The sequence below is a fragment of the Nomascus leucogenys genome, chromosome 19 (genome assembly GCF_006542625.1).
Source record: "Nomascus leucogenys isolate Asia chromosome 19, Asia_NLE_v1, whole genome shotgun sequence".
Lineage (NCBI taxonomy): Eukaryota > Metazoa > Chordata > Mammalia > Primates > Hylobatidae > Nomascus > Nomascus leucogenys.
The window spans coordinates 5,469,248-5,493,264 of record NC_044399.1 but is presented as its reverse complement, the minus strand read 5'-3'; the positions used below and the strand labels follow the sequence as shown (position 1 = coordinate 5,493,264).

General features: G+C 45.2%; 1 pseudogene across 1 annotated transcript in view; it reads right to left on the bottom strand.

The window, feature by feature from the left end:
* The window catches only part of LOC115831530, a 51,891-nt pseudogene extending 29,389 nt beyond the window's left edge, over positions 1-22,502 (bottom strand). Inside the window, exon 1 of the transcript XR_004027031.1 lies at positions 22,268-22,502. The product of XR_004027031.1 is annotated as an uncharacterized LOC115831530 (transcript). The remainder of the gene's footprint in view (positions 1-22,267) is intronic.
* Positions 22,503-24,017: the final 1,515 nt, after the last annotated feature.

Below are 24,017 nucleotides of genomic sequence, written 5' to 3'. Positions count from 1 at the left end.
ATGAGTGATATGAATATAAATTAGTACAGCAATTAAAAAAAAGTAGGGGAGAGTCTAAAGAAAAGCTAATAGAGATATCATATGATTCAGCAATCCCACTACTGAGTATTAATCCAAAGAAAAGAAAATAAGTATCAAAGGAATACTGCACCCCATGTTCATTTCAGCACTAATCACAATAGTCAAGATATGGAATCATTCTAAGTGTCCATGAGTGGATGAATGGATAAAGAAAATGTGGTGTATATATACATAATGGAATTCTATTCAGCCATTCAGAAGAATGAACTCCTGTCATTCGCAACAACGTGGATAAACTAGAGGTCATTATTTTAAGTGGAATAAGCCAGTCACAGAAAGACAAATACCACGTGTTTTTATTTATATGTACAAGCCAAAAACTAGATCTCACAGAGGTAAAGGGCTGAATGATACCACAGAGAGGAAAGGAAGAGACGTAAGTCAATGGATACAAATATACAGTTATATAGGAGGAATAAGTTCTAGTGTTCTACAGCATGGAAGGGTGACTACAGTTAACAATAATTTATTGTAGATCTTAAAATAGCTAGAAGATTAGGTTTAAATGTTTTCCACACAAAGAAATAAGTATTGGAGGTGATACTCTAAGCATAGTGATTTGATCATCGTACATGGTATGCATATAACCAAATATCACATATTATACATAAATATGTATAATCACTATACATCAGTAAAATAATAGATTAGTACAGAATTCAATGTTGCTCTCTTTCTTCCTCCAACACTGTCTCCCCTATTCACATATTACTTAAGCTTGTTTTATTTGTTACACTTGATGAACCAATACTGGCACGTTATCATTAAAGTCCGCATTTTATATGAGGGTTCACTGTTTGTGTTTTACAGTATTATGGGTTTGGACAAATGTACGACATGTATCCACCATTACAGTATCATACAGAGTAGTTTCACTGCCCTAAAACCCTTCCGTGTTCCACCTATGCATTCTTTCCTCTCCCTAGCTCCTGGCAACCACTAATCTTTTTACTGTCTCCATAGCTTTGCCTTTTCCAGAATGTCACATAGTTGGAATCATACTGTAGCCTTTTAGGTTGGCTTCTTTCACTTACTAATTTGCATTTAGAATTTCTCCATGCATTTCTGTGCCTTGTGAACTCACTTCCTTTTAAGCTTCCTTTTTTCTATATAGGAAGAACTGGCTGTCCTCCCCCTAGGCCCCATGATATTTATCATAGCGGTCTAGTACTGACAAGAGGTGCCTGATCTGGTAACCATTTGAATAAATGTCTTACTTTGCCCGTCTAAATATTTGAATACTGGTGCTCACTGTCTTCTTCATAAGGCCTAGTACCCTGCAATAGTAACTGATTCACAGACACACACAAAAAAAATTTTTTTGAAAATCTAAATAATAAGAAAACATGGGTAGAAATTTTGGAGGCACTGAGATGAGTGGGAATATACGAAAGGAAGATGAAATGTTTACTGCAGACATGCTGTGCCTGGGTTTCCATCTGATCATCAAAACACCTTCTAACTAAGGTTATGATCATTGTCTCCTGCTTCCTGGTGAGGCCCAGGGTTCAGATCATGAGAAGGGTAGCATGTGGCTTGTAAATAGTGGAACTGGATTGTCCACTGAACACTGCCTTCCTTTCCCCATTGTTGGTCACCATGGGGCACTTCTTGAGATTGTAGCTATTGGAGGTAAGAATATTGCCCCCATTCATATCATACCACATGCCATTTTGATGTGCCTACTATGTGCTAGGAGTTGTACAAATATTTTTAATTTCTTACAAGCCGTTCCACAACCATTTATTGAGTATCTACAGAAACCCAGTAAACTAGGAATTAGTGACTTTTTTAATTATTCAGATGGAAAATTCAAAACTTCAAAAAGTTAAAAGACTGGCCAGATGAAACATATCCAGATGTGAAAGAAGGGAACAGAGACCATATCCATCAGACCTTAAAACCCACACCTTCCTCCTGGCATCACAGGCTCTCCAACTGGACCCCAAGCACCACCCTTTGTTTCTGTGTTGAGGCTTCCTCGCAATTCCCAATCCAGTCCTGGAGGAAGGGAGCCAATCTCCAAGAAGCCAGTTTATGCCAGTCACTGGGGCTGTATCCAGACAAGATATAGTAGCTGTCACACCTGGTAAGAGCTCTATGACCACAGAAGACACATCATGTGTTGGCAATGACCAACAGATAAACTCACTAGTTAAGCTTTCAATCCATGGTTTACTCACTCATTCAACAGGTATCTACTTTCTGCTTATGGTGTGTCACATATTGTTCTAGGCACTGGAGATTTCACAGTGCACAAAACACACATGCATACCTGTGCTCAGGCAGCTTACAGTCTAAAAGGGGGAAACAGACTATAAACAAATAAAGAGCAAAGCATACTGCAAATTAGATAATAATAAGAGCTATGGATACAAATTAAAAGGGAGGTGGGATAGAGTATGGATGGAGGAACACAGGAGTTACAGTTTTCAACAAGGTGGTCAGGAGGACTTACGACACAGTGACATTGAACAGAGTCCTAGAGGATGTGGGAGAGGGCCAGTGCAGGGAGCTATGGGAACAGCATTTCTTGTGGAGGAAATAGCAAGTGCAAAGGTCCTGTGGCAGGGGAGTGCTGGCTGTGCAGGGAAAACCAGACATTAGCAAGAAACTGCAAGTTCTGGCAGAGCAAAGGCATGGGGTCTCAAGCTAACTTAAACTAAAGAATAAGTGTTCAATATCACAGGGCTTTTGATGTTGTTGTTTTAATCACAGGGGCCTGGTGAGAAGAGGTCCGCTTGGAGCTGATGTGATAAATGAGGGGAATTGCTACACGGGTGTGCTTCTTCATCGGGAAGCCTCCCTGATTTCTGCGGTCTTAGGCAGAGCACAAAGATGAATAAGGCACAATCCCTCCCTGAAGGGTCTCCTTGCCCAATGGAGAAGGGGTCCAGTGAGAGAATAATTATGGCATGAAATTACCAGTATTAGAACTTCAGCCTGGAACCAGGTAGTGGAGAAGCCTGTGGAGGATGTGGTCAGGCTGGGCTTAGGCTGCTCTCTGGAGTTCATGCCTGAGGCATGACTGGAGTCTCCCTACAACCCACTGGAGAAAGGCAGGTTTGCCTTACCCTCCATTTTCTAAATGCTTGCTGGTGGTTCTACTGGCTGCGGCTGGAAAATTGCTGGCTGTGCAAACTCTGCCCATGAAGCCGGAGCCCAGGGCCTCCTGTGTGTACAGCTCCCCCAAAGGACTCCCGCAGATTAGGTGCCTCCTCTCCCTGTGTGTCTGGGAATGACAGACACCAGCTAGCCTGAGCCAAGTACAGCTCTTCAGCTAGGAGTATCTAACCAGCCCTCATTGTCCATTCCTTCTTCTCAGCTCCATCCCTGGAAGGCAGGATTTTCTTGCAAAATAAAGGAACAGTTGCATGGTAATCAGAGTGGCCTGGGCTCCTAGAGGCTATACCAGGGAAATCTCTTGGCAATCCTGACCCTGGCAGACAAAATGAGACAAAGGCTGTCTATGGAATGGGGATGTGTTCGCACCCTGGGATTGTAACTGTGGCTTAGCAACAGGGGTGCTCTTAAGAAGAACTGGATCCATTCAAGGGTAAAGTCATCAGCACCCACTACACAATGATCTCCAAGTTCCCAAACCAGGAGAAAAATTGGATCTGGAATTGTTGCTGGACCTCATTGCTACGAAAAAGTTGTTACTAAATCTCTACTCCATCATCTGGGGACAGAGGAGGAGGAAGGAGACTGATACTCAGGGAAAGCCTGCTGGATGCCACCCCACATGGCGCTGTCTTGGACATTATAGGTACTGTCTCGTGAAATTTCTCCATGACCTTCTGAGCTAAGTTTTCTTGAATGGAAAACCTGAGTCTGGGGATGATCAGGACCTTTCCAAAGCTCCAATCCACCCGGGGCTCTGCCCCCCTGTTTGGTGGTAGCTCCCAGGACACAAGTGAGTCTCTGTGATGACTGTCCATGCTCACCTGCAGAGAGTCTATGCAGGGGGCTGCCAACAGTTCTTCCAGAGGAATCCAGGCCACACCCATACAGGGGCACACATGCACATCAAATGCATAACGAGTTTCCAGATTTCCTGAGCAGAGTCCACAGCTCTTTTGCTCTGTGCCATACACTCAGTGCCTGTCACAGATGGTGGTGATCCAGTCTATAGGTACACCACTCTCCGGTTTAGAGTCTATGTACAATAATTTGAATAATGAAAGCATTCTGAATGGATGTTAAATAATGTCCACATGAACTTAACTGATCAACTCAGTCAGTGCCCTGTGTCGGTATCGGCCTTTAATTTCCCATTTTATATATCTTTTATTTAACTATTGGCCAATGTCTTAATTAGGGATTATCAGCATAGTGTCAAGTTAAAATATTTGGAATGATAAATGTTCATGTGCATCTAGGTGGATCTTACTCCTGTTTAACGGATGTGTTTGTGTTGAACATTTTTAAATCCTTAAGGTCTGTTCAATACTCAGTCATTTCTTAGGATCTCAGGCTATTTGAAAAACATGGATTCCAAAGGGTATTCACCTGACATAAAATTTCCCTCTTCTCACTCCCTGCTCAACTGTCACCTATGATCAAACTGCATCTCTCTTACCTGGCTTCTCTAGCTCCAGATGACTTCCCCATCACCCCAGCTGCCCCATAAACTGCCTATTAAAACATATTCATTTTTTAGGTCAGGACTAAATGCTGTTGCTTCTTAGTGTCTTCCCTGATTTTCCTGCAGAGGAAGGGGTACCTTTCTCTAAGCTACAATAGTACTTTTCAAATGGCTGCGTTTTAGTCAATGGCATATATCTATTATACCTCCTTTATGATAAACACCTGAGGGGAGGGTCCATGCCTTGTTCAATGCCATAGTCCTACAACCTCTAGCAGAAGACTTTGCATAGCCCACAGAATGAGGAATCAAAGTATTTCTTCTAGAGGATCCTGGAGAACAACACGAGAGACTCACTAGAATCCCCAGGATTCCCCAAGAATGCACCTGGTTGGCTTCCTTACTACTACTTCTGCTTCTGAGAAAATGAGCCCCAAGGAGAGTAAATTGCTAACCCTATTTGGGGGAAGATAAGACAGAAAAACTTCAGAGAAGAAGAGGAAACTTTGAGTTGAGCCTTGAAGGACAACTGGGAATCCTCTAGGCTGAAGCGTATGATAGGGATGGGTGAAGAAAGCACTGCAGGTGGGACTGCTGAGAGGCTGCCATGGTGGGACTGTGGATTGTGCAGTTTGGCTACCGTTACTTTATGCATTGATTCAGCAGATATACCTTGAGTCACATTAAATGTCCACTACAGATAAGCAAATGGTATCTGTGAGATCGACATTGCAGAGGTGAGATCATGTTTACATGTGGGGTGGAGTGGGGAGAGCAGGGAGGCAGAGAACACGGGTTAGACAGGCAGGTGAGGAGCAAATGTAGAGGGCTGCTCATGACATCCTAAGCATCTTTGATGTTGCCCTACAGGTAGGTCATGGGCAGCTAATACTGACTTGTCAATTAGACATTTATGTAATCCACATGAATGTTTAGAAAAAATCTCTCTGATGGCAGTGCAAAATGCAGAAGAGTGGGAGATAAACTGAGTTGTTCTTAAAATAGGATTGCCTTCAATTGGTGAACGCGGAGAAAACAGAAACAGATTGCAAGAGACACAATTCAGAATGCACCCTCTTCCCCTCCCTCCCTCTCTACACACAAACATTACAGTAGGACTGTAGAAAACCTTTCAGATAAGATCAAGTAGCATACAATATTTTTCTACTACTTTCTCTACTACTGTGTCTGAGGGGAGAAGAGTGGAGAGAAGAATGAAGATAGAAATACAGAGACAAGCAAAACAACAGCATTTGCCCCAATCTACAGTGAGTCCACTGCCCTGGGAGATGGAAGAAATGGGGCGATTTACCAGAGCGTCTCTGTCTGCTGGCTGGGGCTCAGCACCAGGTCCCAGGGGTAAGGGAGGCTTGGGCTTTGCTGGGAGAGAGCTCTCTACCCGCTGAGGGCAAAACTGGGCTTACATCAGTCTAGGCTAAAACAAGCAGCTCCGCTTGGTGGCCCTGAATGTTGTGTAAGTTACTTCCCCAGGTGCCAGGTCCCTCATCTGTGAATAGGAAAAATAAATTACCTACCTTATAAGATCTGTGAGAATTAGAAATTCCTTGTAAAGCAAAAGGACATCCAGGAATTATAATAAGTATTACTGCTATTATTACTATAACCACCGCCACCATTACTAATACTACCGGCGATCACATCCCAGAATCCCACCAAGAACCTGGCATCCAAACCTCCCCTTGACCCCAGTAGCCTATCTCTCTTTCTAAATGGCTCCCTTCATGCCTGCTGTGGAAGTCTCTTCAGAATGTGCCTTGAGCAGGAAGGAAAAGAAAACTCCAATCTCTCCACATCTCCTAAATCACCAATATCCTATGTCACACCAGGAATTCTCCCTTACTATTTATCTGCCTTTCTGTTTTCCCACCTCACACTCAGAGAGATGGGCATAGGAGGAGGATAGGTACAGGGGTCACGTCACTGGGAAATGGCGAGGCCAAGATGGGAACCCAGGTCTCCTGCCTCTTGATGGTCCACACCTGAAGGTGACACTCACCATGGTGGGAAGAAAGATGGAGACCCAGGCGTCTGGATGGTGGTTAGAAAAGGCCACCTACCGTTCTCACTCCTCTGTGACCTTGTGGACTAGAACTAAATTTGTTGTTCCTTGGTGACTAGAACTCCACAGCATGGAGATTTCAGGCCTGGGTGCACACATCCACCTACAGAACATACCGAAAGACGCCATTCTACCACTTCAAAGACCAAGAGAGAGTCCTGGACACAAGGGACCTTTCCCGAGAGCAGCTTGTGGGGCCTTCCTGGTGCATTTCTGAGACATTTTTGTGACATGTTGACCCTCCCTTCTTTCCCAGGTGGACAGCAACTGGGCAGGATTACTTTAGAAATAAAATACCAGTTCGTTAACCGACTGTCCATCCAGAACCTCCGTGAGGTTATAACATTCCCAGGTAGATCTCCAACCAAACGCTGAGCCAGGAGAAATGAGAAAAGGACACGAAAATGGAGTGAGCCTGTGAACGTTGCCTCTACATGAACTATCGTGCACAGACTGAGGACGGATAGGGTCTTGCTCAATGCATAAGCTTGGAAGTCAGCAGAACTCACTTTGAATCTGAGGTTCGTCTCTTGCTAACTCTGTGGTCTTGGGCCTGCTGCTTAACCTCACTTGCCCAGTGTGTCACTGTCTGTCTACCTAGAATAATAAAAGTGTCCAAGTACAAAACCACTCTGAGAATTAAAACAATGCCATGTGCAGGTGAATTAGAGCAGTGCTTTGCACACCTACATGTTCAAAAAGTGCCTATTACCATTATTTTATTGGATAAATAATCAAATATATTAATGAGAGCAATTGAATTTAATCTGAATTTTGGCCTGAGTGTTTAGAAAAATTAAACCAGAAAAAAATTCAGATTTAATCCCCAGATTAAATCCTCAGATAGGCGTACACATTTTACAGGAAGGAAGCTGAGGCCCAAAGAAGTTAAACAATTTGGCTAAGAACACATAATATCCTTGCAGACAGTTGTTAGATCACAAGAGCCCTTATCTTTCACTATGCCCGTTTGTCTATTAGAGAAAATAAACATGTTTAGTGGCCAAGAAAACATCCTATTTGGGAAAGATATCATGTGAAGGGCTTGCAGAAGCTAGGTGAACTATACATTTTTAGCTACAGTTTTATATTTTCCAGTGTTATAATTTTATGCTTGTGTAATTAAACAAACTGGTTCATGACAAGCAAGGGTAAGGTGTTCATTCAATTCCCGCCTGGAACTGTTTTCAAGCGTGTTTACCTGGGAAACCATGTGTGACTAAAGACACCTCCCAGCGCAAGGGTGCGGACTCGGGGACCAGTGTTCAGCGCCGCATTCCTCCACTGGAATCCAAAATCTCCAGGTCCTCAAGATGTAATTACTGCATACAGACTAATATTTTGGGGTGAGGACGAGGGTGGGTGGGGAGACTGGGGGACTTAAGGGACAGGGAGGTGGGGGACTGGGGTTTCAGTTGGACAGATTCCCATCCCCCACCCGCGCTGCTGCAGGAACTCACGATGCACCCACCCATGGCACAGAAGACAAAGGGAGCAAAGCTTCCACCGAGAGTCCGCATTCCATCAGGAATTTGCAATGAAACTTTCACCTTTTCCAGCAAACTCTGTGTATTTGAAAGATTTAATTTTCTCCTCACCTCCTCCTGGCCAAGCAGGAAGAAGAATTGGAGGGCTTATTTTAGCACAGAGTGTAAGCTGGAAAGCCCTTTCTGAACCTAGCAATTGGTTTTTGTTTTGTGACCAGTGACTGCCACAAAAGGGGGGCCCACCCCCAACCCAAGTATTCAATTAACCCTGTGTGTGACAGGCAGAGGATGGAGGCTGGTTCAGGCCCCATTCATAGGATTCCGAGGGGGGCTTTTTTGAAGGATTCTTCTGAACAAAGGTTGCCAAACTAAGTAGCTTTTTTGTTGTTGCTTGGTTCTGGCCTATTGTTACCTCTCAAGCGACCTTTTCCACTTAATTGGGGCTTTAGAATTCCACGTCTATTGTATTTGCATCTAAGAAACACCGTGCTTGGGAGCCCTGGAAGATTATGAATATAAGCATTTCTGCACTGGGTGATTCCACAGCTGTTTAGCTATCACTCCTGTCCATTGACATAAGCTACGCTGATAAAAATAATCATCAGAAAATAACAAGCACAGTGATAATCAGTTTCCACATATTGAGTTCCTATGAGGTGTCGGGCACTGTAATCTATGCTTTGTGTGTTTTGTTTCTAATGTCGCAATTAACTCTGCATGTTACAGACCAGGACTCTACAGTTCAAGAAGAAAGAAGCCGCACCACACCCCAATCAAAGCTGAGGGCAAATGCTGCACCCTCCCTCACTGCCGGGCCACACGGCTTTATTCATACCACTCTAGGCTCTGCTAGTCAACAGTTCTGCTGTGTTAGCTCCCTGACTAGACTGGAAACCACAACTGCGAACAGAGAAAAGATTTATATATATATATATTTCATCACTAAGCCAAACTCAGAAAATAGTTCTATGTCTGGATTGGAGACTGGACCTCCCGGTAGAGGACATCTGTCCTCTGTTAATGATACCAGGCAGAAGTCACAAACTTGTAGCCTTCAAGCCACATTCCTTCCACAGACATAGTTTTTCGCTCTGCACAGGGTTTTAAAGGTTGGGAGATTCCTTGTCTGAGATCTCTAGCTTCCTGCAGGACTCTAGAATATGTGTCATCCCCGGGCCTGTGTGTGTCACCTGGCAATGACCAGCCATCCAAGTCAGATGGGGCACGTCTCCCTGCTGCACTGCGCCTGTTACTCCACTCCTTGTGTCAGCTGACTGACCTGTGTGGCTCCTTGGGTTTGCCATGTCTGTGTCAAAGGGACTGAGTTTCCTAGGACCATTTTTCTTTGCTCAGATCTGGGGTGACAGGAGCCCTCACTTAGTCCATTATACAAATATATACAGGCATGGAATTCACAAACTGAGGGTGTCACAGTCATTCATCTGGCAAATACAAACCTGTGACCCAAGGCCATCGAAGCATCCTTTTGACAAATTTTATGTACACACACAGACACACACACACAAACACACAAAGGCACCAGCTATAGGGAGCAGAAAAAAAATGTTGCTCAGGACATCCTGTTTGCACTCATGGCCAAGAGCATGCACATTTTATATTTAAAGCATAATATGAATACGCGAGTAACCAAAATCGAGATGGTGAATGCCTGCAGTCGTCTTTTTAATGAAATGAGAAAAAGAGAAAGTTGTCTTTCTTAGTGAGCTTGTTCAACTATCCAGAAAATTTCTCCAAGAAAGCTTAGAGAGTCCATATGTCATGGCACTCAAGCTCTTGTCTAGGATGTGGGATATGAACTCCCTTACCCTTCCTGAGTCACCTTCAGAGAACAGAATTGTGTCTTAGACTTAGGAGGGTTTCATACATGTTAGCCACTTAATCAGGCATTTGAACAACTTAATTGAATCTGAACATTTTATATCATTATATAAAGTGACATATTCATGTTGCAGTCAAAATACTTCAAATAGTCGTAACCTAGCCTTTTAGCAATCTCACTAATTAGTAAAATAGCCAAAAGCTACAAAATAAGAAACTAAATAACAATAAGATACAAATAAGAACATGCATAAATAAAACCTCTTTGTATCAGTTGAAGTGAAATCTACAAAATCCTTGTTATAAATGCCATGTCCTTGGCTTTCTTTAGAACTCTTTAAATCTTCACTCAAATTCAGATTGCTTTTAATTTATATATGTATATTTAACCAGCTTCCTCATTCATATTTCTAGTTCTCTCTAGATTAGAAAAAAATATTCCCTAAGAAATATTGCTATTATAGAGAAATTTACCAATAGCAAAAGTAAGAGCTGACAACTGACAGAGAAAAAAAAAAGATAAAACATTGAAAACTACCAAAACGAACATAGAAACTCTAAAGATACGGTAACCTGGGGCTGTTTAAAAGAGCAGAAAAACTTTACTGTGGAACTCCGAAAATATCACTGCACTACATCACAATATAAGTTGTTTGCTCTTCTTAAGGAGAAAGAAAATTATATAATAAATTTGAAGGATCTATATACAAAATGACCTAAGTATGAAAAAGTTAAGAAGCCTAAAAGATGAATGCTCAGCCTCCTGGGCAACTCACATTCCCACATTGATTCATTGTTTCCTGATGGCCTCAAATGCCTGACTGTTTAATTTTAGTCATTAAATCACTTTTGTCAATAAAACTATGAAAATTGTGTGAGACCTGGGCTGGCATGGAAGCCAAGATTCAGCTCCTCGCAGCCCTGGGCCAGGCTGTAGAGGAGCAGGCTCTGTGGTCACTCTGCCTGCACCCAGCATCAGCTCAACAGTGAGCGAGGCCGGGCGCGGTGGCTCACGCTTGTAATCCCAGCACTTTGGGAGGCCGAGGCGGGCGGATCACGAGGTCCGGAGATCGAGACCACGGTGAAACCCCGTCTCTACTAAAAATATAAAAAAATTAGCCGGGCGTGGTGGCGGGCGCCTGTAGTCCCAGCTACTCAGAGAGGCTGAGGCAGGAGAATGGCGTGAACCTGGGAGGCGGAGCTTGTAGTGAGCCGAGATTGCCCCACTGCACTCCAGCCTGGGCGACAGAGTGAGACTCTGTCTCTAAAAAAAAAAAAAAAAAAAAAAGTGAGCAAGACTCAGATTTGCAAGCTGAGCCTGTGTTAGCCTTCTCTTCCCTGCTTGCTTCCAGCCATTATTTCTAATCAATTCTACCCTGCCATCCAGGGGCAGAATATGAGTACAAAATGAATCGGGATATAGTGGCTACCTCTTTACAAATAATAGGGAAGCACACACACACACTTCTGTGCTCACAATCCACAAATGACAAACTCTCTCACTCTACTACCTTCCAGGTAATTCTACAGATGATAAGTCCTGTCGGATAGAGAAGGTTTTATTCAAAATCTGAGCTTATGGGTGCAACACAGGGCTAGTTCACTTCTTCTTGTCTATTCTCTGGTCCCAAGCTGCCTGCTTCACCTCTCTCTGCTGTTGAGTAATTGTCAGCTACAGGTAACAAGTGGGAAGTGGAGAAGGAGAGAGAGAGAAAGAAAATAGGGAATGGGTGAAGTCCATTCAGCAAACACGTGCTAAGCCTCTGTGCTCACTGCTGGGGAGAAGGAGGTATCACCAGGAAAGGCTCAGCTTGGCCAGTACCCTGGATGGAGAGGTGGGTGTGTGTGCCCCTGGGGTGGGATGGTCAGAAAAGGGTGGGATGAGGCTGGACTGAGATCAAAGTTGCCTGAGGCAGGTGCTCCTGGGCAGCGTCATCAAGGCCTGGCCTGAAGGAGAGACTGGAGGTTGGGGTCATTCTTGGTGGAAGAGACTAGAAGCAAAAGCAAGAAAGTAAGAAGGGGACAGGGTAGAATTTGGCACCAGAAGTAGTTGGCTGCAGTTTAAGGCAAATTTGGACAGAGATCTAACGTCACTCACAAAGAGATGGATTTGCAAGACGCCCTCTCCCCTGGAGGGCCATCGGGCAGCATTTTCAATGGCATGAAGGGCTTTCCTTTAATCACCAAGACCTTAGGTCCATTTGGAGGGTGGAGACTGATCTCTGGACAGATAAAGAGACCAAGAACCGAGGCATTTTCTTACTTTCTCGAGGCCCCAGACCTTGTGGATTGCAGAACCGGAAGTTAAAACCAGGCCATCTGACCCCAAGTCCTACACCTTTCCAGGAACCCTAAAACTCAATCATATTAGACATAATTTGTTATCTATGTTCACGTGCAATAAGAAAATAAGACTAGGCTTAGGACAAGAAGCAGTACCCCAGGTGCCTGGGGTTGGTTTCAGGGTTCTCTAGAGCAGGCGCTGGCAAACTTCCCCTGCCAAGGGCCAGATCATTTCAGATTTGCGGGTCATGCGCTTCCCGTTGCAACGACTCAACTCTGCCTGCGGCTGCGGTCTGAAAGCTGCCACCATCGACATCTAGACAAGTGGGTGTGGGTGTGGTGTGCTCCAGGGAAGCTTTAGCTACAACACAGGCAGTGTTGGGCCTTTGCCTGTGGGCTGCAGTTGGCAGACCCTGGCCCTAGGGTTTGCTTTTCCATGCCACGGAGCTTTTCATGTTAGGGCAGGAACCAAGAGAAAGGCTTCAGTTGGAAAGGTCCAGCTGAATGTCAGGAAAAGTCCCGTGCGGGTTTCCCAGGGTGGTTCACGTTTTCTTGCCCAAATGTTAGACGCCTTGACTGTGCAATGCCAGATTTTAGACACTGCTCAGTTTACTGTAATTCTAAAGATGGACATGGGACACAGGCTCTGTGGAAGACGGAGGTGGCACCAGATGACTTAGGGAGGCTTTCGACGTCCTTGCCCGTGGTGGGGTGGCAACCGCCTATCACAGAGAAGAATGCCGAGCCCAGACTGGGCCAGGACCAAGAAGTCATCCTAGGGAAAGTGATGATGCTTCACATGTGGGGAGCATGAACGTGGACGAGGCCCTGAGGAAGGGGACAGGCATCCAAAAACAGTCAGAGGAGAGAACTGTCATGTGTGTGCAGAACTGTATGCAACTCCTTATTGCCATGTGAATTTTGAGGCAGGGAATGGCAAAAATGAGGCTTGAAAGGCAAGTGAGCGCCAGGCCATGGGGCTTCATATGCCATGCGAAGGACTCTGATTCTATCTTAGCAGCAAAGGCCACTGCAGGGCTGCACCCTGAAGCCTCCTGCAGCCACCAACTGGGAGCTTCAAAGCTGGGCTGCTGGAGGGCCCCTTAGGAGTGACTTCCCATCAGTGCCAGGACTGGAGCCCAGTTTCTCTACAAGTGAATGAAGGAATCATTTCCACCATCCCAGAGGGCTCTTCTTGGACAGAGCCTCTCCACTGATGTAGTTAGAATATTGGCTCTCCCTGGAAGCTATTCTCTGGCCTGGGTTCATGCCAGGTCTAACGTTCAGTGCTCAGCTACCCTGTGCCAGGCTGATTAAAGAAACCTGGCCCTGGCAGCTGAGGGCCATGCCAATGGGACAGCTTGGGCTCCTCATCCCTTGTTCTCTTGGGGAAGAGGATGTTCTATCCTATGATGACCACTGGGTCCACCCTGGGCACAGATTAGAATAATCTTGGAACAAAACAGGACCCATTCCTGGGCACGTCCCAGACCAATTTAATCAGATATTTGAGAAAAGGGACCGGCATCAGTTCACACTGGACAATGCATGTGTGCAGGCAGGATTAAGTGCCACTGCCATTGACGTGCCAGGCTCCCTGCCAGGAAAGTAGCCAGGCCCCAGGCCTTGCTGGAAGTTCCTCTCCTTACCTATACCTGGCTCTGCTTAACCCAGGAGAGTAGCATGTGGGGGCAACACCAGAGCTTCTCTGACGTCCTGGTGCTTACATGTCACATGGGTCTGGAGGTGGCGCCTGAGAATCTGCATTTCCAACAAGCCTGCAGGGGACGCTGATGCTGCTGGTTCATGGACCAAACACTTCAGGAGCAGGACAATGAGCCAGCACAATCCTCCTGGCAGTAGTCTCTGGTTCCAAGTGTACCAAGATTGGGCCTGTTCAGCCCTGGGGGTTTACCCCTGCTGGTTAGCAGTCGGCTGTGTGTGCCCCACAGGCATCTCTATTCAGTTTGTGAGCCAGATTGTGGAGGAAGTGGGAAGTTCTTGGGTCTGGAAGGTGCTCCAGGCCAAGTGAGAGACCTGAGAAGTGGAAAATGGGAAGAAGAAGGACAGGAGCCACTGATTCTAAACATTCACGAGAAGGGGCTGCAAGATGTCAGAGGACATGTCTGTGGGAGCTGGAGAGCCAGGACAGCTTCCTGGAAGAGGTGCGAGCTGACAGGTGGCCCTGAAAAGACCAATTAAATTAGATCTGAAGCCTCCTGCAGCCGCCAACCTGGAGCTCCAAAGCTGGGCTGCTTTGGAGAAGACAGAGGTGAGAATAGAATGGAGAATGCTGGGGGCTCAAATCCCATTCTCACAGCCTAGCCCAATTTCACTGTCTCTTTTTTATTTATTTATTTATTTAGAGACTCAGTCACATTCTGTCCCCCAGGCTGGAGTGCAATGGTGCCATCTCGGCTCACTACAACCTCTGCCTCCTGGGTTCAAGCGATTCTCCTGCCTCAGCCTCCCAAGTAGCTGAGATTACAGGTGCCCACCATCATGCCTGGCTAATTTTGGTATTTTTCGTGTAGACAGGGTTTCACCATGTTGGTCAGGCTGGCCTCAAACTCCTGACCTCAAGTGATCCTCCTGCCTTGGCCTCCCAAAGTGCAGGGATTACAGGCATGAACAAGCCACCTCGCCCGGCCTCCCTTTGTGTTTATTAACATGCAGCCTTTCTTCTGGGGTTATAGCTTTTGTTGCACTGCACAGATTTCGTATTTTTTACTTCTAGCTCCTACTGTTCTGACACTATATACTATATACTTCTCTATTTAGATTTTTGCTTGTATAGGCTGTACACTATGAGATGTCCTTCTCTTCCTTTACAGCCTGACAAACTCCTATGCATTCTTGAAAACCCATTTTAAATTATATTTTATCTCAGTACTGTTTCCTAACCATCTCCCTCAGGCAACATAAGTTATTTTTTGATCTATGCTTCTGCAGCTATCTGTACTAGAGTCCTTATTTTAGAGCATAAGTAGATTAGTTATTCGGCATTTGTGAAAGCACTTTTTGAAAATCGAAAATAAAAATGGACCAAAATAATAAACACTGAATTTTTTTTCTGTAATAGGGTTACATTAAAGGAGATATTTTGTAAAACACATACTATGATAAATGCACAATTTGTTATCATGGATGAATATATTCTAACAAGATTATATATTACAATAGCCAGCAAAAATTATCTCTACCTAATATGGACTTTTGACAATAAAAAAGGAACAGAAAGAGAGCGCATTAACATACAATAAACACTAAGTAAAAATAACTTTAAAATGAAAGATATCATCATAAATATATCATGCTTAAATTGTGTTTATGAAAATGACATTTTAAAGCAAACAGATTATTAATTGCCTAATTCCTTTGCTAATAATACAGATGTGGAAAAAGTACTTTCATTTTTATGTTAACGTTAGCTGAATTATTGCAGTGTATCCAAAAGCATCTTCAAGTTACGAGTGATGATAACATCTCTTCACATGAGCTCATTTTCTTTTTTAATTATGAAAATATTGTGTCTGCTTGTCCCGATTCTGGTTTTGCTGCTGAAATCAATATTGGCTTTGCATGTTCCAGCTTTAATCAGTTTCTGATTTTATGATGGGGAATTTCACAACCTTCACATCATCTCTTTGAATTTCTTCCTTTGAAATATTTACAAAGAATCGAAGTCTATAATGGATACCCACACATTGGGAAAAGCCAGCAACAGAGAATGTTAATTTCATCTTTAATTTGCATACAGTAGCACAATACATGGCACAAAACAGCCCACTGTATGTTGTGGCATGTACAAATGTTTGTTCTGCACATAGAAAGTGTTCTTAAACTCCATGATGTAACTGTACAAACTGGAAGGTAAATAATGAATGCTGTAAAGCTCGGGGGAAGAGGAGGCAGCCTACAGCAATCAGCAGCTTCCTAAGGAATGCAGAATGGCAGGGCCTGGAAGGAAATCCTGGGAGAGAAGCCTGGGGCAGGAATGTCGGGAGGTGGCTCCGACTAAAGCCCACCCACCTCAGCGCTGTATTTCCGAGTCCACCAGAGTGCTCTTGTTTCCAGCACAGAACCTGGGCCCTTGGCAGTCCCCGTTGCAGCCAGCCCCGTCCCGTGCCGCAAGCTCATGGCTGGGAAACCACTCCTGCGAAGGCTGATTGTGTTTTGCTCTAGGCCTGGATAAAGGTGCCTTTTCGCTGACTCAGTAACTCAGGTGGAGCCCTGCTTCAGAAGAGTCACCTCCTCCCCTCACTGGAGCCCCTCAGTGCATGGTGCATTTAGCTGCTTGTTTACGGGTCATTAAAGGGGTGGTTCGAGGCTGTGAGAGGAGTTGGGGAACTTGGGTCTGAAGGGTGAGGAAAGATAACATCAGCCTCCAGCTTATGACCAATTTCGAAAGCGAGGTACAGGATCTCTGCAATTACAAGACAGCGTGTCTTCTCTGCAGATGAGGGGCAGTGGCTCTAATTATTCCAGCAGCATAAATTCCATCCTCCATGGCCACTCAAATACCACAGGCAGCTGAGACCTGTGTAACCTCTCCTGTGGCTTCCTCCAGAGCTGGTGCAGCGCTCTTGGCAGGAAAAGAGGAGTCAGGAGGAGTGGTTTCCAATCCTAGTTCCACCCTTGAGGAGTTGCGGGACCCTCTGCCTCATCTGTAAAGTGACACAGGCCCCTCCCTCACTGTGCTGGTGAGAGGTAGGCATGCTAGCAGGCAATCTGCCTGAGTGTTGGGTTATTTGAATCTCAATTTCTCCCTCTTGTCCTGAATGAAGTAGAAAATGAAGGAAAAACAGATTGGGTGTTAAATTCTCGTATGTTTAAAAAACTGTAAGGCTTCTCTTTAATTTTCCCCTTTCCCTAAACAGGCCACCACTCACCACCCATCACCAGCCCCATTCAGTTCCGCTGTGACCTGTGGCCTGATCTCCACGCAGCCCCTCCCAGCTGATTTTTCCAAGCCAGTACAAGGCACCCGGGTGTTCTGCCCGAACCTTCACAATAACCTCCTCATCAGTCTCACGGCTGCCATTCCTGGCTCCATAATATCTGCGCTTTCAGAGAAGCCGGTGTGATCTTCCCAAACAGAAATGAGAGCATGGCACTACCCAGCTGGAAAACTCCCCAGAGCTTCCCGGAACACTTTGAAAGAAATATAAAGCCCTCACCTGGCCCTGCCTCTCCCTGACCTCAGTCTAGGCTGGCTCCACACCCTCCTCTTAGGCTCAGCCATGGGCCACACAGGCTGGCCTTCCTTCTGTTCCTCAAACAAGCCCTGCATCACCTACCCCAGGACCTTTGCACCAGCTCACCTTGGCTTGCGATGCTCTCTCTCCCGGCCCGTCTTCTCCTTCACAATTCAACCAAATCCTCACCTCCTAAGTAGCCACTTCAACAACTTAGTCCCAATCCAACGCTCTCCTGTCCTCATCATTGCTCACCATTTGAATTAACATCCATCTCCATCTTGTCTTCTTCATTTTCATTTATGTCTTTGTCTAATTTTCTGTGCCACCTTTCATGCCTAGCTGTGCTCCCTGGGAGCACAGCTCCTATCTTTTCTCTGCTTATCCTCAGTGCCTAGAACTGTGCCTGGCACAGAGCAGGGGAGCAATCAGTATCTGTGGAATGGACCAAAATGTACAGGCAGATGCAGCACCCACATGTGGCCCTTCATGAAGAGTGTGCATTGTCAATATACTCTCCATCTTTGCAAATGTAGAAAAGCTCATTGCTGATGCCCTCCCCCCACCCCCCTGGTAACTAACCCAACTTCTACCTGCTACACTGGCCCCTCCTCTAAGGATAACTTCTCATCAGGGCTTCAGGTGGCCTCATTTGGGGAGGAGCATTTTACTCAGATCAAATACGTCTCTCTTTTTTATCTGACAATTTTTTTTTTTTTTTTGAGGTGGAGCCTTGCTCTTGTCACCCAGGCTAGAGTGCAGTGGCTCACCACAACCTCCACGTCTCACCACAACCTCCGCCTCTCAGGTTCAAGTGATTCTCCTGCCTCAGCCTCCCAAGTAGCTGGGCTTACAGGTGCCTGCCACCATGCCAGGTTAATTTATGTATTTTTAGTAGAGAAGGGGTTTCACTGTCTTGGCCAGGCTGGTCTCGAACTCCTGACCACAGGTGACCCGCCCTCCTAGGCCACCAAAGGTGCTAGGATTACAGGTATGAACCACCATGCCTGTCCTATCTGCCAATTTTTAAAGCCACCAAAAAGAAAAAAAAAAAAATGGAATCACTTTTCAAAGTCTTCCAGATATCTATCTATATATAGAGAGAGATAAAGACCTTAGGTAGGTAATTTAACTTTGATAAATAAGGTATAAACAAGATTGTCTTAGCTCTGCTGCCAATCTTGGAAGATCACTTACTTTCTCTAGACCTCAATTTCTTCACCCCTAAAAAGAAGGTATTGATACTAGGGGAATGGCTGAATGAATTTTGATAAATGGGTATATTCGTGCTAAGGAAGGTCATTAAATAATTTTAAAAAGTGAATGACAAGGAAAAATGGTTAAGGTAAATTCGGAGCTCCAAAATATTAATATATTTCAAATGATGTAGATAACTTTTAAAGTATTTGGGGAAAATATCAAATGATCAGAAGTACATCTAAATGTTAGAGGATTATGCATGGCTTTTATTTTCATTTTAATTCTCTAAATTATAACCAGTAAGTACATAAAATATTCACAGCATTGCTCCTTTTCCAAATTAATAAACCTAAAATGAAGGAAGTCAACCAGATAATTTCTAAGCTCCCCTCTTGCCCCGTCAGTTTGAGTTGTAGCTTTATTGCATGCACTTCTCATATGGAGATGGGGCAGGGGCAGGGCCAGGGAAGGGACTGACCCACGCTGGGCCTCTCAGAACACTGCATCCCCAGACCCCCTCAGAACACTGCATCCCCGGACCCCCTCAGAACACTGCATCCCCAGACCCCCTCAGAACACTGCATCCCCGGACGCCCTCAGAACACTGCATCCCCGGACCCCTCAGAACACTGCATCCCCGGACGCCCTCAGAACACTGCATCCCCGGACCCCCTCAGAACACTGCATCCCCGGACGCCCTCAGAACACTGCATCCCCGGACCCCTCAGAACACTGCATCCCCGGACCCCCTCAGAACACTGCATCCCCGGACCCCCTCAGAACACTGCATCCCCGGACCCCCTCAGAACACTGCATCCCCGGATGTGTTTGCGAGCCGAACAAGGCCAAAGGACCTGAGGATTTTGCGAGAACTCTAGGGAAAGGGGGTCCTCTTTTATCATTGGAGTTACTAATGAGAACTGTCAGAGTTCTCTCTGACAATCCATGGAGAGTGTTTTCTTGTATGAAAGAGAATTCAGAAAAAAAGCAAACTTGAGAAGTAGAGAAAAAATGAATAAAAAACAATACTTGTATTTGTTGACTTTATTCAGCCCATGGGTCCAGCTGGGTCAAAGTTGTGTTTAATCTTCCTGGTCACCTGACCTGATACCTTTCCTCTCCTCTCTTGCCTAAACTAGTGTGAGATGTGTCGGTCACAACTCAAAGACTCTGCCTCACGGGCACAGTTAGGCGTCCATGCTGTTCCAGCTTTGCCTTTGTAGGAACCTCTGCTCAAAGGATGGTCACATCCGACAGGAAGAACCATGGAGGCTGTGGTCCTCCTCGTCCTGCCGCATGGCCAATTAGAAGCACGGCATGCATGCACCCAGGCTCCACCAGGAAGATCTCACTGTCTACACCAGGACAAAGTCAGGGCCTTAAAAACCTCTTTGTGCAAATTACCCAAATGCTAAAACGACATATTGTCATCTGGGAGCAAATCAATGCTGGAATAAATAATCTAACAATGCAACTGATTGTCACTGAGTGCTTGACCTCACTGTCTACCCCACCATTCAATCTTACTTCCATTGTGAGACCAGGGTTCAGCCTCCACCCCATTCAGCATAGCGCAAACCAAGGCTGGTGCCCTGGAGGAGCCAGGTGCCTTCAACTGTGGGAATCTCTCTCCCTACAGTGAGTGCAGAGCACCCATGTCCCCCAGCCCTTGAGCTGCAGCCTCCCTGAGACCCCCAGTGCTGGTGTCTGGGCTCTGGGTTTCTACTGTGGTTTCCTGGTTGTTGTTGTCAACCAGAGCCACAGTCTTCTTGAGGACCATGAAACTCTTGGAAGCCCCCTGTCATCTTCCCAGAAATTGGATATTCTTTCTTCCTCCCCACAGTTGGACAAGGCTCTCCCTCCTGTAAGCCAGACATTGCACTAGACTCTGGATATATCAGGATGTGAAACCACAGTTCCTGCCTTCAAGGAGCACAGATGAGTGGGGCAGAGTGTAGATAATGGCAGTACAATCTTATGTAATAGATACAACGCTGGGTGCTTTTCAGGACAAGGAAAGAAACACCTAAAAGATCAGGGGGAGGCGTTTTGGAGGAAGCAGGAGCTCAGCGTAGCCTTAAACAATGAATTCAAGTCATTCAAGTCACTGGAGAGGGTGCCCAGCTTAAGCAGAGGCATGAAGATGAGAAACATCGGGAAGAAAGCAGGAAAATACAAGCAATAGTTGTCACAGAAGCAATGAAGCAGGGCATCTCCCAAAATAAGGCCAGAAGGGAATATAGCAGCAAGAGAATGGAGATGACGTACTCCGATATCAAAACGGTCAGGCAAAGGAGGAAGCTCGAACACACATTATTTCATACTGTGTGTTGAAATAATGGGCATTATTCTAAGGGCCCCCAAGGCAGTGGGGGAGGCAAGTGAGATTTAATCAGGAAGCTAACACCATTCTGTTTGCCTTCTGGATGTGTCTGTTTGGTATTGAAACAAGAACATCTGCCTGACTGCCAGCACCGTGTTGTCTCTTAACACCAGACCCTGCCCAGTGGATCAGTCATCCCGGAGGTTGACTCCAACTGGGGAATGGCTCAGAGTCATCAGAACCATTTGGTCATCATGACAGGGCTTCAGCCATACTGTTCCAAATACGCCCTCATCCCAGAGCCCGAGATCACTCCCGGTCTCCTCTCCAACCCTTAGACCTGTCACTGGGGTCTGACACACACAAAGCTAAGGCCACCAGGGCTAGCACCTGCTGAAGTGCCCACCATGAGCCTAAGTCTGGCTCACATCTGCACTGATGTCATCACACAACGCAAAACATAGCTGTGTTCATTTTACAGGGCTCTGAATGGGTAGCTGACTTCACTGAGACTATAACCTGGATCTCATGGCCTTTCCAAGTTTACACCTGCATCTTGTCATCACCTTTTCTGTCCCGAAGCACAGAGTCCATGGGTAATTTTTAGGTGTGTCAAACATCAGGCCTTGTGCCAAGGACTCAGCAAACAAAGGTAAATAGGGCACAATTTTACCCCTAAGGAGTTTGAACCTCTCATGGCAAATACATAACCATCTTTTTCAATGGAGAACAGAAACACCAAGAGGTTATGTGATTTGCCCAACACCACAGGGCTTCCTGGTGCCGCTAGGACAGGTTCTGAACTAGAACTCAGCACTCCAGACCCCGTGGAGTAGTCCGTTGCCAGCATTCCATGATGAGTTCACAGGCTATGGAGATGAATCACCTCTGGGGACCTACTGAGCAGAGTCGGGCAGTTGCTGACACATCCGAGAGTCAGAACTAGATTTCTCCTGGGCTGGATCCTCTCTAAAGCCATCTCCCTGATTTAGAGTGGGCTTTATGACCCAGGTGCATGATCAGCCTAGCTCTTGCTTTTCAAAAAGGAATTAGGGAAATGCTGAAAGACACTCCGCACATCAATCTGTCTCATAGCAGCGTCCAGCCTGGCAGACGGACTTGTTCTTATGCACACGACAGAGACCTGTACCAGATGACCAGCATCTGAACCCCCGAGCCTTGTCTCACCTGAGCAGGGCTCCCTTTGTCACGGTGTCAGTGGCTCCGAGCCGTGAAGGTTCTGTGCTTCCAACGAGGCTCGTCTGGGAGGCATCAACACAGCTTTTAGCTTCCTTTAGTGAGGCAGTCGTCAAAGCACTGCCGGGACTGCAGAATGAAATCTGGATTTGAGAACCCTCTGCTGGGCTGCCAGGGGTGCTTGGCACTGCCTGGCGCCACCAGCCGGTCCAGCTCCAGCCAGACTGCTGACCTGGCACTGGCGCTGCGTGATATAACTCGCTCTCACAGGGAAGCTTTAACTGTCTCTTCCCCAAGCTCGGAGTCCTGCAATCTCTGTAGGATGTATCTGTCTGTGATGCCCCTCTTCCGACACTCCGGGATCCTCTCTGCCAGGGTTCCAGCCATTCAGGGACTCACAGCCCAACCCCTGCAAACATGCCAGCCAAGAATTCATCATTTTTAGCAAAGTAATTATTAATCCCAAAGCTTCTGTTGAAGTTCTTCTCTTTTATTAGTGCTGCCGATTAAAATATATTTAAGCATAAAGATATTTATAAAGATTCTAGTGTTTTTCCATAAATACCTATCGACTGAAATCATTTTATTTTTAAAAAATCCAGCAACTATTCCCTTATTCCTCTATAACACGTTGTTCTCATTTAATTTATATGACTTTAAGACTCCATATGGAAAGGATATAATTGACTGGGGAGACATGGATACAAAAAAAAGTAACCACGTAGGAAATTAATAATGCACACTGGAATATTAATTATGTTGTTGGAAGAATGCAAGAGACACATAACAGCATAGAACTGAGACTGAGGAGACCTGGAGACCTGGGTTCCAGTTCCAGAAATAACACTGAATTAACTTTAAAGATTTGTGCAAGTTCCTTGGTGCCTGGCTGTCAGTATCTCTCCTGGCTTTCAAGCAGTTAGGTTGGTTGATTGCCAAAGTCCCTCCAAGCATCACCATTCTAATATATATTTTTAAGCCAAAACACAAATACCTGTGGTTTTTAGAGGAAGTATAATACAGCCATTAGAATCACTGAAGACTCATAGGCTTCTAATCCTCACTGCCCCTTCTTAGCTCTGTGACCCAGACAAATTGTCTAAACAGTAGACACCTCAGTATTCCCGATTACAAGATGAGAGAACATTTGCTGTTACATGAGCTGATGCAGTAGCTGTTAAGAATTAAATGAGCTAATATATGCAAAACCAGCTGGAACATTGCTTCATCCATAGTTTTGCACAATAAATGTTAACTGCTGTTATTACTCTATTCAATGGTCCTAATTCTACCACAACTATCTTACTAACTTACTAGTTCGCCAGTGCTGGATATGCAGTACTTGTTATATTTGTGTAGGAGTCATGGTCTTCACATAACAGGGTCCTGCTAATGCTTTCAAAGATAAGGCCACATCTCTGTGTTAGAAGACAGATTTTTGGCTTAGGGAAAAAAAAAACATTTATTGAACACTTACTGTATGCCACGGTACTCTCTAAAGCATTTTTTTCTCTTTTATCTACATGTTTCAGGGCACTATGTAAAGTGTATTCCCCTTTAATAACGATTTAAAATACTCTCAATTATAAAACAAGGTGATTCCAATGCATAAAATTTACATACTTTGCCTAAAGCTATAGATGTGGTTAGTGTTAAATCCAGGAACCAGGAAGTTTAACTAAAAGTAATTCATCATGTGAATTGCCTAAGCTAAAGGGGGATTCAAGTGCATACTGCTTGG